We start from the raw sequence: 12,992 nt of genomic DNA, 5'->3' as shown, positions 1-12,992 counted from the left end.
CAGCACACTGCAGCTAGCGTGCCAAACATATGAGGATCGCGTTGTGCGGCGTGCTTATCGCGCCGCACCGAAAAATGGGTGGGCCATGGACCAGAATGTAGGTGTGGTAACGGGTGGAGACAAATTTCCATGACCCTAGCAATGGTGGGACATTAGATTATGACAGTGGTGGCGAACCTTTTGGAGGCCGAGTGCCCAAACTGCAACCCAAAAGTCACTTATCTATCGCAAAGTGGCAACAGCAATTTAAACTAAATACTGTACAAACGTTTTAACTCATACATGAACATTATGGAAAATCCAAGTTGAAAATAAACTGTGAAGATAAACAATTTCATCCATCCTACTCCTGAAAAATGTATTCAATTTTTTAGAACCTCCCAGTTTTATTTTCTGTTTTAAAAAGCTAAAAAAGTAGGTTTAATGCTATTGTCTCATATGATAAGGATTCAGCTTTCCCCATAGTCTCGCAGTTAGCAATCATGTGACCCCCAACATGACAAATTCAGCAATCATGAGGCCCCAACAAATCATGAGGCCCCCAACAAGACAAATTCAGCAATCATGAAGCCTCCAACAAATCATGAGGCCCCCAACAAGACAAATTCAGCAATCATGAGGCCCCCAACAAATCATGAGGCCCCCAACAAGACAAATTCAGCAATCATGAGGTCCTCAACAAATCATAAGGCTCCCAACAAGACAAATTCAGCAGTCATGAGGCACATAAATAGACAGCATTTCACATAAATAGGCAGAATGCCCCCTTAATATGGTAGCCCCCCAAGTTAGGTAGTGAGTGACAGGGACCCCCAGGTTAGCTAGTGAGTGCCAGGGAGGCCCCTTCAGGCAGTGAGTGAGTGCCAGGGAGGCCCCTTCAGGCAGTGAGTGAGTGCCAGGGAGGCCCCTTCAGGCAGTGAGTGAGTGCCAGGGAGGCCTCTTCAGGCAGTGAGTGAGTGCCAGGGAGGCCCCTTCAGGCAGTGAGTAAGTGCCAGGGAGGCCCCTTCAGGCAGTGAGTGAGTGCCAGGGAGGCCCCTTCAGGCAGTGAGTGAGTGCCAGGGAGGCCCCTTCAGGCAGTGAGTGAGTGCCAGGGAGGCCCCTTCAGGCAGTGAGTGAGTGCCAGGGAGGCCCCTTCAGGCAGTGAGTGAGTGCCAGGGAGGCCCCTTCAGGCAGTGAGTGAGTGCCAGGGAGGCCCCTTCAGGCAGGGAGTGAGTGCCAGGAGGCCCCTTCAGGCAGGGAGTGAGTGCCAGGGAGGCCCCTTCAGGCAGTGAGTGAGTGCCAGGGAGGCCCCTTCAGGCAGTGAGTGAGTGCCAGGGAGGCCCCTTCAGGCAGTGAGTGAGTGCCAGGGAGGCCTCTTCAGGCAGTGAGTGAGTGCCAGGGAGGCCCCTTCAGGCAGGGAGTGAGTGCCAGGGAGGCCCCTTCAGGCAGGGAGTGAGTGCCAGGGAGGCCCCTTCAGGCAGGGAGTGAGTGCCAGGGAGGCCCCTTCAGGCAGTGAGTGAGTGCCAGGGAGGCCCCTTCAGGCAGTGAGTGAGTGCCAGGGAGCCCCTTCAGGCAGTGAGTGAGTGCCAGGGAGCCCCTTCAGGCAGTGAGTGAGTGCCAGGGAGCCCCTTCAGGCAGTGAGTGAGTGCCAGGGAGCCCCTTCAGGCAGTAAGTGAGTGCCAGGGAGCCCCTTCAGGCAGTGAGTGAGTGCCAGGGAGCCCCTTTAGGCGAGCCCCTTTAGGGAGTGAGTGAGTGCCAGGGAGCCCCTTTAGGGAGTGAGTGAGTGCCAGGGAGCCCCTTTAGGGAGTGAGTGAGTGCCAGGGAGCCCCTTTAGGGAGTGAGTGAGTGCCAGGGAGGCCCTTTAGGTAGTGAGTGAGTGCCAGGGAGGCCCTTTAGGTAGTGAGTGAGTGACAGGGAGGCCCTTTAGGCAGTGAGTGAGTGACAGGGAGGCCCTTTAGGTAGTGAGTGAGTGACAGGGAGGCCCCCCTCTAGCCGCCACCGCTCCCCCCCGAGGTAGTGAGTGACAGGGAGGCCCCCCCTCTAGCCGCCGCCGCTCCCCCCCAGGTAGTGAGTGAGTGACAGGGAGGCCCCCCCCTCTAGCCGCCGCCGCTCCCCCCCAGGTAGTGAGTGAGTGACAGGGAGGCCCCCCCCTCTAGCCGCCGCCGCTCCCCCCCAGGTAGTGAGTGAGTGAGTGACAGGGAGGCCCTTTAGGTAGTGAGTGAGTGACAGGGAGGCCCTTTAGGCAGTGAGTGAGTGACAGGGAGGCCCTTTAGGTAGTGAGTGAGTGACAGGGAGGCCCCCCTCTAGCCGCCGCCGCTTCCCCCCAGGTAGCGAGTGAGTGACAGGGAGGCCCCCCTTCTAGCCGCCGCCGCCGCTCCCCCCCCCCAGGTAGTGAGTGAGTGACAGGGAGGCCCCCCTCTAGCCACCGCCGCTCCCCCCCCCTTACCTGGCAGTATAGTCAGACCTCAGGATCAGCGGCGACCCGACCAGTACCAGCGGGCGCCGGACGCACCTGCTCGATATGCGGAAGTGATGTCACTTCCGCATATCAGTGCGGGCGCTGGGTCCTAGCGCCCGCATGATTGGTCGCCGGCTCGCCGCCTGATCCTGAGCTCTGAGTGACGCGGCGGCGGCTGGGATCCGTGGCACCCCAGAACAGATTGGGGGCACGTGCCCCCCCCCCAAAATAGGGCTAGCGACGCCTCTGCTATACAAGAAACCTAGGTCAGGCAATAACTAGTCGTTAAAAACTCTGCGGATGCAATCAGTAGTAAACGATACTATATATAGATAAAAGGTAAAGTCAAACAAAACGAAAAAGTAAAGATCTTAATGCTTAAAGTAAACTTAAAGTCAAGATAAAAAAGAGATTAACTCACCTGGTGCTTCCCTCAGCCCCCTGCAGCCGATCGGTGCCCTCGCAGCCCCGCTCCGATGGTCCAGGACCCGCCGGCGAACACTTCCGGTTTGGCCGTGACCGGCCGACAGACATGGGAACGCGAGTGATTGTTCGCGTTCCCAGCCTGTATATCGCCCCCTATGCTGCTATTGCGGACTCCTGGCTAGAAACAAAAGAAGGTCCCATATTAAAGAGTAATTTTCACAATTTTACTGTAAATTCTATTTTATGACTCCAACTTCCTTCTTGGGTGTAATAAAATGGGGAAAGAGTTAAGCTATAGAATAATGTCCTCAATTCACTAAGATCATGCTGGTGATAATAAGGCAAGAGAAAACTTACCACCACACATTGATCTTGCCTTATTAAGGTGTAGAGATAAGTTTTTACAGTGAGAGAGTTATCTTATCACTTCAGTCCTTAAGTTACCTCCTCTGTAGTTATTTTTACATGCAGTTAATTAACAGCCTGTCTTTAACTTTAGAATTCTGTAGTTATTTTAAGGATTGAAACGTTGACTTTAGAGCTCTCTCCTTAACTTAGAGACAGAGCAGTTAACCCTCCTGGCGGTTTGCTAAAAAATCGCCAGGGGGCAGCAAATCTTTTTTTTTTTATTTTTTTTTTTTTTCATGTAGCGAGACAAAGTCTCGCTACATGATAGCCGCTCCTCAGCGGCATCCCCCCAGCCCCTCCGATCGCCTCCGGCGATCGGCGATCAGGAGATCCCGTTCAAAGAACGGGATCTCCTGGAGGGCTTCCCCCGTCGCCATGGCGACGGGGCGGGATGACGTCACCGACGTCATCGACGTCGTGACGTCAAAGGGGATTCCTATCCACCCCATAGAGCTGCCTGGCACTGATTGGCCAGGCAGCGCACGGGGTCTGGGGGGGGGGGGCGCCTGCGGCGCGACGGATAGCGGCGGATCGGCGGGTAGCGGCGGCGATCGGGCACTGCACGCAGCTAGCAAAGTGCTAGCTGCGTGCAGCAAAAAAAAAATTATGCAAATCGGCCCAGCGGGGCCTGAGCGGTGCCTTCCGGCGGCATAGCCCGAGCTCAGCTCGGGCTTACCGCCAGGAAGGTTAACTTTTTAGGCTTGCCTGAGGTAAAATGTCTCCTGAATACTACATGCTTTATCACCATGGTGATAACTTTAGAAACGTTATTAAAGAAAGGAGATAAGCTGAGTGAATTGAGGCAAATATCTGTTAAGCCCCATATACACACATGATTAATGTTGGCTGAGATGGCCAATAACGATCACCTCCGCCAATAATTTGGTGGTCTGCAATAATTTGGCGCCCGATGATCGACCACCTCTCTGCCAGCGATGTGCCAGGTGGATCAACCAAGTGACATATGATTGCTTTGCCTCACGTTAACCCCACCCGTCACATGACATCACGTCTGCGAAACTCCATCAGCCCACCTAGCCCCCGCCCCACTTAAACGGAGCGCATAGTCAGACTACGAATCTTTACAGCTTTGGGCCAGCAATGTCACCTGAAGGATCTGGTCCTGATCCTCAAATCAGTCATCAGTGTGTATGGGTCTTTACTGATCCAAATAAAAAGTTAAAAGAAAAAAAGACACCATGAAAGATCTTCTAATTGGATCATTAATATTGACCAACAAGAATCTTCAGTGGCAAAATGAAATAAGCCACAAAGAGAAATTCACATAATATCCAGCAGGGCTTGTTTCAGTTTAAAACTGAAGAGAAAAAACAAATTGTTGGCACTACGGAAGGAGGCTGAGCTAGCTTCATCCACCTGCAATGCAGACTGCATTATCGCTTTCAGACCAGAGATGTAGCAAACCATGTAACAAACCCGGAAGAGAGGGTCAGAAGTTAGAACTGCTGGCAGCCAACTTGTTTATTCAATGTGCATAAAAAACAGCCTGTATAATGACAAGCATGCAGGGAACACATATCAGTGCAGGTGCTCTCAAATGAATGATGGTAGGTGTAGGGCACATATCGCCTGATGGTTATTTCATTCCTTAGCACTTCTAGGGAGGGAGATGTTGCAGTGGTTATATGCACTTAGCAGCACGATAGCATCACGGCACTAAACTTCAAAACTCTGAAGCGACAAAAAATTACTATTTTTACCTGCTAGTTTCCATAAGTAGTATGAGGAGATTTGAAATGCCACATTCCAACGGCAAAACGAGGGGTTTATACCCCCAAAACCCGGGGCAAACATCCACGACTTTCAAAGTCGTGGATTTTTCTGCACGGGGAGGCAGAGCTTAGCACCCCTTTCTGTGAAGGAAGAGTTAGAGGGGCGGGAGAGGCGGCGATTGACTTCAGTAAAGGCAGAGCTACAGCGCTGAGCTCTGCCTCTTTCAGGAAGCACTGCACACATTTTGCCACGGGATTTGGGGGAATAAACCCCTCATTATGCCGCTGGAATGCAGCATTTCATGTCTTCTCATACTACTAGCAGGTAAAAATAGCAATTTTTTGTCGCTTCAGACTCTCTTTAAGGCCCCTTTTACACTTGCATTGTAAAGCTACGTTGTGTTACCCTGTTTTACCACAGAGTAACGTAACCATGCAAGGCAATGGGGCCTAGCACACTTACCATGTCACATTGCGCCGAAAAGGGCCCGATTTGAGCCATCGCAAAGTCAACAGACTTCCGCAGCGACGCAGTAGCGGGGGAAGTAATGTAAGACAATGGGGGACACCTAGATTTTAAATATGTTGGCGTGGGGTGCTCATGCGCAGAATGATGGGAATAAACCAGGGGAACCCAGGAATCCCAGTGATGTACTTCCTGTCAAGCAGAGAGTACCGTCGCTGAGTAAGAGGAGTGCGGAGGGGGTGGGGGAGGTGCTATGCATAGGACACTGTCGGTGCACTCTCCAGCAGAGTCATATGTTTGAGGTTTTGTGCATTGCAGTGCGATGCACCAGGGTGGGGCATCGCATTGCAAACGTACATTTCAAGTGTAAAAGACTGAGTTTGCCTTCCTGATGTTCGCTCTGTTTGCCAGGGCAACTTGCCGCCATATGTTGAGAGAAACCCGGCTAGTTAGCAGCTGGGGAGTGGCGACTGATACTATAGCAGTAAGCGCTCATGTATTTGTGCTGCGCAGAATACAAAGGCTGCTAGCACAGTGTGAAAGAATTCTCATGCTGTGGGCAACGGCATAGCTGAAGTTAATATTGCAGTGTATGCGCACCCAATTTTAAAAGACAGTCACCATTGCCCACACTGCTTTCTTCAGGGTATCATACCCCCATCCCTCCCCCCCCCCCCCCCCCTAAGCTATTTTATAGAGATAAATGGCATTAAGAGATAGTTAATGATATGCTAAAAATACCAACCTGCATGCAAATTTAATGCAACTTGTATGTAACTTGGTATTGTGCTAATCAAATTGACTTCTGCCAACATTGACAAGTCCTTGTCCAAATTGACTTCTGCCAACATTGACTTCTGCTAACATTGACTAGGCCTTGTCCAAGTTGCATACACTTTGCATTACATTTTCGTGCAAGCCAGAATAATGGTTGATCTCATTAACCATTTTTAAAGGCAATATTTACCTTGTCGAGTAAATTCTTTGAACCAAGTTAATAGTTTTAATTAAAATGTAATTTTTTTTCTCATTTATAGACCAAGCACGCCGTTGCTACAAATCAGAAAGTGAGTTAATTCAGAAGAAACCTGCTATCAGAAGGAAGAGGAGCTTATTTCCTGAAATAGGTAAGACCCCAATTATAAATCTACACAAAGTATAATTAATTACAACATTTAGTGTAAAGGCTGAATTAAAATGTTTTTAAAGAGACTCCGTAACAAAAATTGCATCCTGTTTTTTATCATCCTACAAGTTCCAAAAGCTATTCTAATGTGTTCTAGCTTACTGCAGCACTTTCTGCTATCACAGTCTCTGTAATAAATCATTGTATCTTTCCCCTGTCAGACTTGTCGGCCTGTGTCTGGAAGGCTGCCAAGTTCTTCAGTGTTGTGGTTCTGCTATGAACTCCCCCTTCCAGGCCCCTCTATGCACACTGCCTGTGTATTATTTAGATTAGGGCAGCTTCTCTCTTCTCTCTTATCTTTTACAAGCTGGATAAATCGTCCTCTGAGCTGGCTGGGCTTTCACATACTGAAAAATTACAGACAAGGGCAAAGCTGTTTGCAGGAAGAAACGAGCAGCCTGAAACTTCAGTGCATGAGAACAGGGGGAAAGAAACACACACATGATCTCTTGAGATTCAAAAGGAAGGCTGTATACAGCCTGCTTGTGTATGGATGTATTTTCTATGTGTGGACATACTGAACATCAACCTACTTCCTGTTTTGGTGGCCATTTTGTTTGTTTATAAACAAACTTTTTAAAACTGTTTTTAACCACTTTTAATGCAGCGAGGAGCGGCAAAATTGTGTCAGAGGGTAATAGGAGATGTCCCCTAACGCACTGGTATGTTTACTTTTGTGCGATTTTAACAATACAGATTCTCTTTAAAACTTTTCCAAAAGAGGTTTAATGCTACCTGTGTTTGTAACTGATTTAAATAGGCATACATTTAAAAAGTCACAAGCTAATTTAGGCGGGACGTTAAATAACAATATTAATAGCAATAACGGTAAATTACAATTTAGGCGCAGTGTTAAATAACAATACCTATAACAAAAACGGCAATTTACTTGCATATCAGTTAATTTTACCAATCGCCTACAACCTGACTATAACATAACTAGAGATGGCCCGAACGGTTCGCCGGCGAACAGTTCCAGACAAACTTTGGGTGGTTCGCCGGCGAAGGCGAACTTTCCCGGAAGTTCGATTTGCCCCCATAGTGCTCCATTAGAGTCAACTTTGATCCACTACATCACAGTCAGCAGGCACATTGTAGCCAATCAGGCTACACTCACTCCTGGAGCCACTCCCCCCCCCCCCCCTTATATAAGGCAAGCTCCGCCGGCCATTACACTCACTCGTGTGCCTGCTATAGTGAGAGAAGGGCAAGCTGCTGCAGACTGTTTCTCCTAGGGAAAGATTAGTTAGGCTCTTGGCTTTGGCTTGCTAGCTTGCTCCTGGCTGATTCTTATTGCTATAATAGCACCCCACAACAGCTCTTTTGAGAGCTAATCTTGTTCTTATGATCTATTTTTTTTCTGTGTGTCCCACTGATCTAACACTTGTGTTGCATAGACAGTTTTTGTAATTCATACTGTGTGTGGGAGACTGCCAGCCAGGTCCAGCACATTCAGTGACTACTTGTGTGTGTGATAGGCAGCTGCACATTGTAAAACGCATTACTGCACTTGTGTTGCATAGACAGCTTTTGTAATTCATACTGTGTGTGTGCCACTGCCAGACCCAGCACATTCAGTGACTACCTGTGTGTGTGATAGGCAGCTGCACATTGTAATACCCATTACTGCATATACCAAGCTGTTGTGTTGAGTGAACCCACCTCATCTTTGCATATACCTAGCTGTTGTGTTCAGTGAACCCACCTCATCACTGCATATACCAAGCTATTGTGTTCAGTGAACCCACCTCATCACTGCATATACTTACCTACCTTTTGTGTTGAGTGAACCCACCTCATCACTGCATATACCTAGCTTTTGTGTTTAGTGAACCCACCTCATCACTGCATATACTTACCTAACTTTTGTGTTGAGGGAACCCACCTCATCACTGCATATACCTAGCTGTTGTGGCAAGTGGTGTCATCATTGTCCGCCATAACAGATTCTCGTTAAAGGATTTAAAGTTAATTCATTTCAAATACAGCAATCCCCTCCGAAAGTCCTCCTGTATTGTTATTTTTGGTCACTACCTCAGGACGTGCATGCCATGCCTGCTGCCTTCCTTGGATGTGTGGTGGTAGCCGTTTCTGCTCCTTTGCCCACAGCATGCCTGCTGCCTTCCCTGGATGTTTGGTGGTGGTAGCCATTTCTTAGGCTCCCACTCCAGACCGGAATCGAACCAGGATTCCCCGGCCATTACCCCTGGTCAGTCACCATGGTACTGAGAAAGTACCATCAAAAGTTTCACACAGTTGAATGAATGGCAGACTTGCCCTCCATAACACATTCTTGGCAAATGCGTTTGAATTGGTTTGTCTTCCGCTGGGTCAAGGGTCCATCTGACCACAGATGCCTGGTCTGCAAAGCACAGTCAGGGCAGGTACATTACTTATACAGCATGGGTCTCAGACTCCCACTTCGGACCGGAATCAAACCCTGATTCCCCGGCCATTACCCACTGGTCACAATGGCAGACTTGCCCTCCAGAACAGATTCTCGTGAAAGGCAAGTGGTGTCATCTTTGTCCGCCATAACAGATTCTCGTTAAAGGATTTAAAGTAAATTCACTTCAAATACACCAAGCCCTCGAAAGTCCTCCTGTATTGTTATTTTTGGTCACTACCTCGGGACGTGCATGCCATGCCTGCTGCCTTCCTTGGATGTGCGTGGTGGTAGCCGTTTCTTAGGCTCCAACTCCGGACCGGAATAGAACCAGGATTTCCCGGCTATTACCTGTGGTCACTCACAATGGCAGACTTGCCCTCCATAAAAGATTCTCGCCTCCTTGAGGAGAAGACCAACCTGGTGAATTGCAGTGAAGGCACCATCAGACTTGCCCTCCATAACAGATTCTCGTTAAAGGATTTAAAGAGACTCTGTAACAAATTGTTTATCTTTATTTCTTCTATGCTATAAGTTCCTATGCCTTTTCTAATGTGGTCTGGCTTACTGCAGCTTTTCCTAATTGCACAGTAGCTGTGTTATCTCTGTTATATGATCTAATCTTCTCTCTATAGTCGGCACAGTCAGGCTGAGGCAGTCAGACTGGAATGTGCAGGGCTGCTTGTGATTAGCTAGAAGCTGTACACACCCCCTGCAGGCTCTGTGTGACTAACACACTCTGCTTAGCTGAGCCTATTAGAAGCTGGTTAGTTTGTTTGTAAACACTGCCTAAAACTGGCAATTACAAGCCAGGTTTGCAGCAGAGAATGGCAGAAACAGCACAGAGGGGACCAGGAGCACATAATGAATAGAATGGTATGCTTTTTATTGTAAGAATTTCAGAGTACAGATTCTCTTTAAAGTTGATTCATTTCAAATACAGCAGGGCCTCGAAAGTCCTCCTCCGAGTCATGTATTGTTATTTTTGGTCACTACCTCGGGACGTGCATGCCTGCCTGCTGCCCTCCTTGGATGTGTGGTGGTAGCCGTTTCTTCGGCTCCAACTCTGGACCGGAATAGAACCAGGATTCCCCGGCCATTACCCGTGGTCACAATGGCAGACTTGCCCTCCATAATAGATTCTCGTTGCAGGTACTGAACCGCAAGCAGAAAATGTAATGTAAAAAAAAATAGATGTAAGCTTTAACAATGGTAGAGAAAGAACCATGGAAAGTTGATAAGGCAGTCAGACATTACCTAACCTGACATCACTGAGTGAGGAAGAGCAATCTCGCCATGGTGCGCAGTAGTCCAGCTACATCACTACACAAACAGCTGTTTGCGGTGTGTTACACAGTGAGTTTGGTGTGTCAGTGTGAAGCAGTACACTAATTACACTACCTGATTGATGTATACACATGCAAGATGTTTTAAAGCACTTTAGGCCTGCTATTTAGCATTCAATGTGATTTCTGCCCATAAAACGCTGCTTTGCGACAAATCCAGATTTTTCCCCGGGACTTTTGGCATGTATCCCACTCTGCCATGCCCCCCTCCAGGTGTTAGACCCCTTGAAACATCTTTTCCATCACTTTTGTGGCCAGCATAATTTTTTCTAGTTTTCCAAGTTCGCCTCCCCATTGAAGTCTATTGCGGTTCGCGCAAGTTCCCGCAAACTGAACTTTTGCGGAAGTTCGCGAACCGAAAATCGGAGGTTCGGGCCATCTCTAAACCTAACCTCTCCCTATTCTCACACAGAACCCTTCATTGGTGGTGCCTAACCCTAAGACCCCTCTAGTGGTGCCTAACACTAAGATCCCCCGGTGGTGCCTAACCCTAAGACCCCCCTGGTGGTGCCTAATCCTAAGACCCCCCTGGTTGTGCCTAACCCTAAGACCTCCCTGGTGGTGCCTAACCTTAAGACCCCCCCCAATCCCCACTAACATTATTACTATAAATAACAATTTAATCACAGCCGCATGCTAAATAACGTAACGGCTGACAATAATACGTTAAATAATCTAATTGCAGCCGCCCACTAAATAGTGTAATGGCTATCAATATTACAATAAATAACAATTGCGCCAATTTCTGGCCGTGCTTTTTTAACTGCTCCTTTAAATTGAAATTGTGACAGCCTGAAGCAAGGATATTTTATTTTAAGTCCGTTTTTAAAAACTGAGTTCAAGTAAAAGAAAGTGTTCCCAATATCTCCCACCCCACAATGATAAACAGTGTTATCAAGTAGCAGTGGTTAAAATCTGGAATAACTTATCTCAGGAAGTAATTATGGTAAATGCTATATTTGCATTTTCAGAAAGCTTGGATGACAGTGATTTTTCCCCCCCTGGTTGAACTTGGATGGATAACTTTTTTTCATCTAAACTAACTACAGTATTTTACTGGTGGTCACATCCCGCCTCCCCCCCTATTGAGTTGATATTCAGGTTCCTTTCTTCACTTATTTCCTTTTTTTTCCTAATCGTAGCGTTTAGGGGTTTTGCCTTGTCATTTTGGTGAGCTTGACTACGGTAGATACAACACAAAGGCCAGAGGAACCCACTGGAACTTTGATAAACTGTTGAGTCCACATCTCATAAAATATTTTCAGTGTTCTCCCCAGAATTTTTTTCAAGTCGGGTGACATGAAATAGTAGCCGGGTGGCATGAAAAAGTAGCCGGGTGGGGCGAGATGAGAGAATGCAGGGCTGGTAATTCTGTGAGCAACTCTGCTTACCGCATAGGAGGAGGTGAGCCGATGACAGCCAGGTGCTCACCAAAAGTTAGCCAGGTGGAGCACCCAGCTAAAATAGCCTGAGGAGTTTTCTACATTAAGTTTTATTTATATGTAAATATAAATGTAATATGTCTCATGTGTACTTTTGCACAGGAGGCTTTTGTAAATGGGTACAAAAAGATTAAGTTTTATTGTTACAGACATTATTTATTATTTATTTATTGTTACAGACAATTGACTGTCTTTGCAGCAGCAGTGATGCATGCGCATGATATCACACTGATGCTCTATCGCCGTGCAGTTGCCGTTATATGTTCTGTAAAAAGTGCTGAGGCTACAACTGCCTTTTACAGAGTGATGAGAAGAGACATGAGGTTTTATTGCTGTAGATGAGTTGTGACTGTAAAGATTGTGATGTTCATAAGAGAAGACGGGGCTGATCATGTAAATTGAAAAAAAAAATGCTTGTTGAGTGGAATCAAAATACAGTGGGATGTGATGGTTTGGGCAACCTTGTTAGATGTCATGATTTTCCTGTATAAATCATTGGTTGTTACAATAAAAAATGTCAGTTAAATATATCATATAGAAGACACACACGCAGTGATATTTGAGAAGTGAAATTAAGTTTATTGGGTTTACAGAAAGTACGCAATAATTTTTAAAATAAAATTAGGCAGGTGCATACATTTGGGCACTGTTGTCATTTTATTGATTCCAAAACCTTTATAACTAATTATTGGAACTCAAATTGGCTTGGTAAGCTCAGTGACCCCAGACCTACATACACAGATGAATCCAATTATGAGAAAGAGTATTTTAGGGGATCAATTGTAAGTTACATAGTTACATAGTTATTTTGGTTGAAAAAAGACATACATCCATCGAGTTCAACCAGTATAAAGTACAACACCAGCCTGCTCCCTCACATATCCCTGTTGATCCAGAGGAAGGCGAAAAAACCCTTACAAGGCATGGTCCAATTAGCCCCTAAAGGGAAAAATTCCTTCCCGACTCCAGATGGCAATCAGATAAAATCCCTGGATCAACATCATTAGGCATTACCTAGTAATTGTAGCCATGGATGTCTTTCAACGCAAGGAAAGCATCTAAGCCCCCTTTAAATGCAGGTATAGAGTTTGCTATAACGACTTCCTGTGGCAATGCATTCCACATCTTGATCACTCTTACTGTAAAGAACCCTTTCCTAAAT

The 12,992-nt window shown here is 47.0% G+C and overlaps 1 protein-coding gene across 1 annotated transcript in view; it reads left to right on the top strand.

Annotated features, from left to right (window-relative positions):
- The window catches only part of LOC137537707 (mucin-5AC-like), a 535,576-nt gene that overhangs the window by 116,711 nt on the left and 405,873 nt on the right, over positions 1 to 12,992 (top strand). The window contains exon 2 of the mRNA XM_068259643.1: positions 6,508 to 6,597. The gene's annotated coding sequence lies outside the window, so the exon portion shown is untranslated. The remainder of the gene's footprint in view (positions 1 to 6,507; positions 6,598 to 12,992) is intronic.

The sequence above is a fragment of the Hyperolius riggenbachi genome, chromosome 11, assembly GCF_040937935.1.
Source record: "Hyperolius riggenbachi isolate aHypRig1 chromosome 11, aHypRig1.pri, whole genome shotgun sequence".
NCBI classification, from domain to species: Eukaryota; Metazoa; Chordata; class Amphibia; order Anura; family Hyperoliidae; genus Hyperolius; species Hyperolius riggenbachi.
The sequence above is the reverse complement of the archived record's forward strand: the minus strand, read 5'-3'. Positions and strand labels throughout refer to the sequence as shown.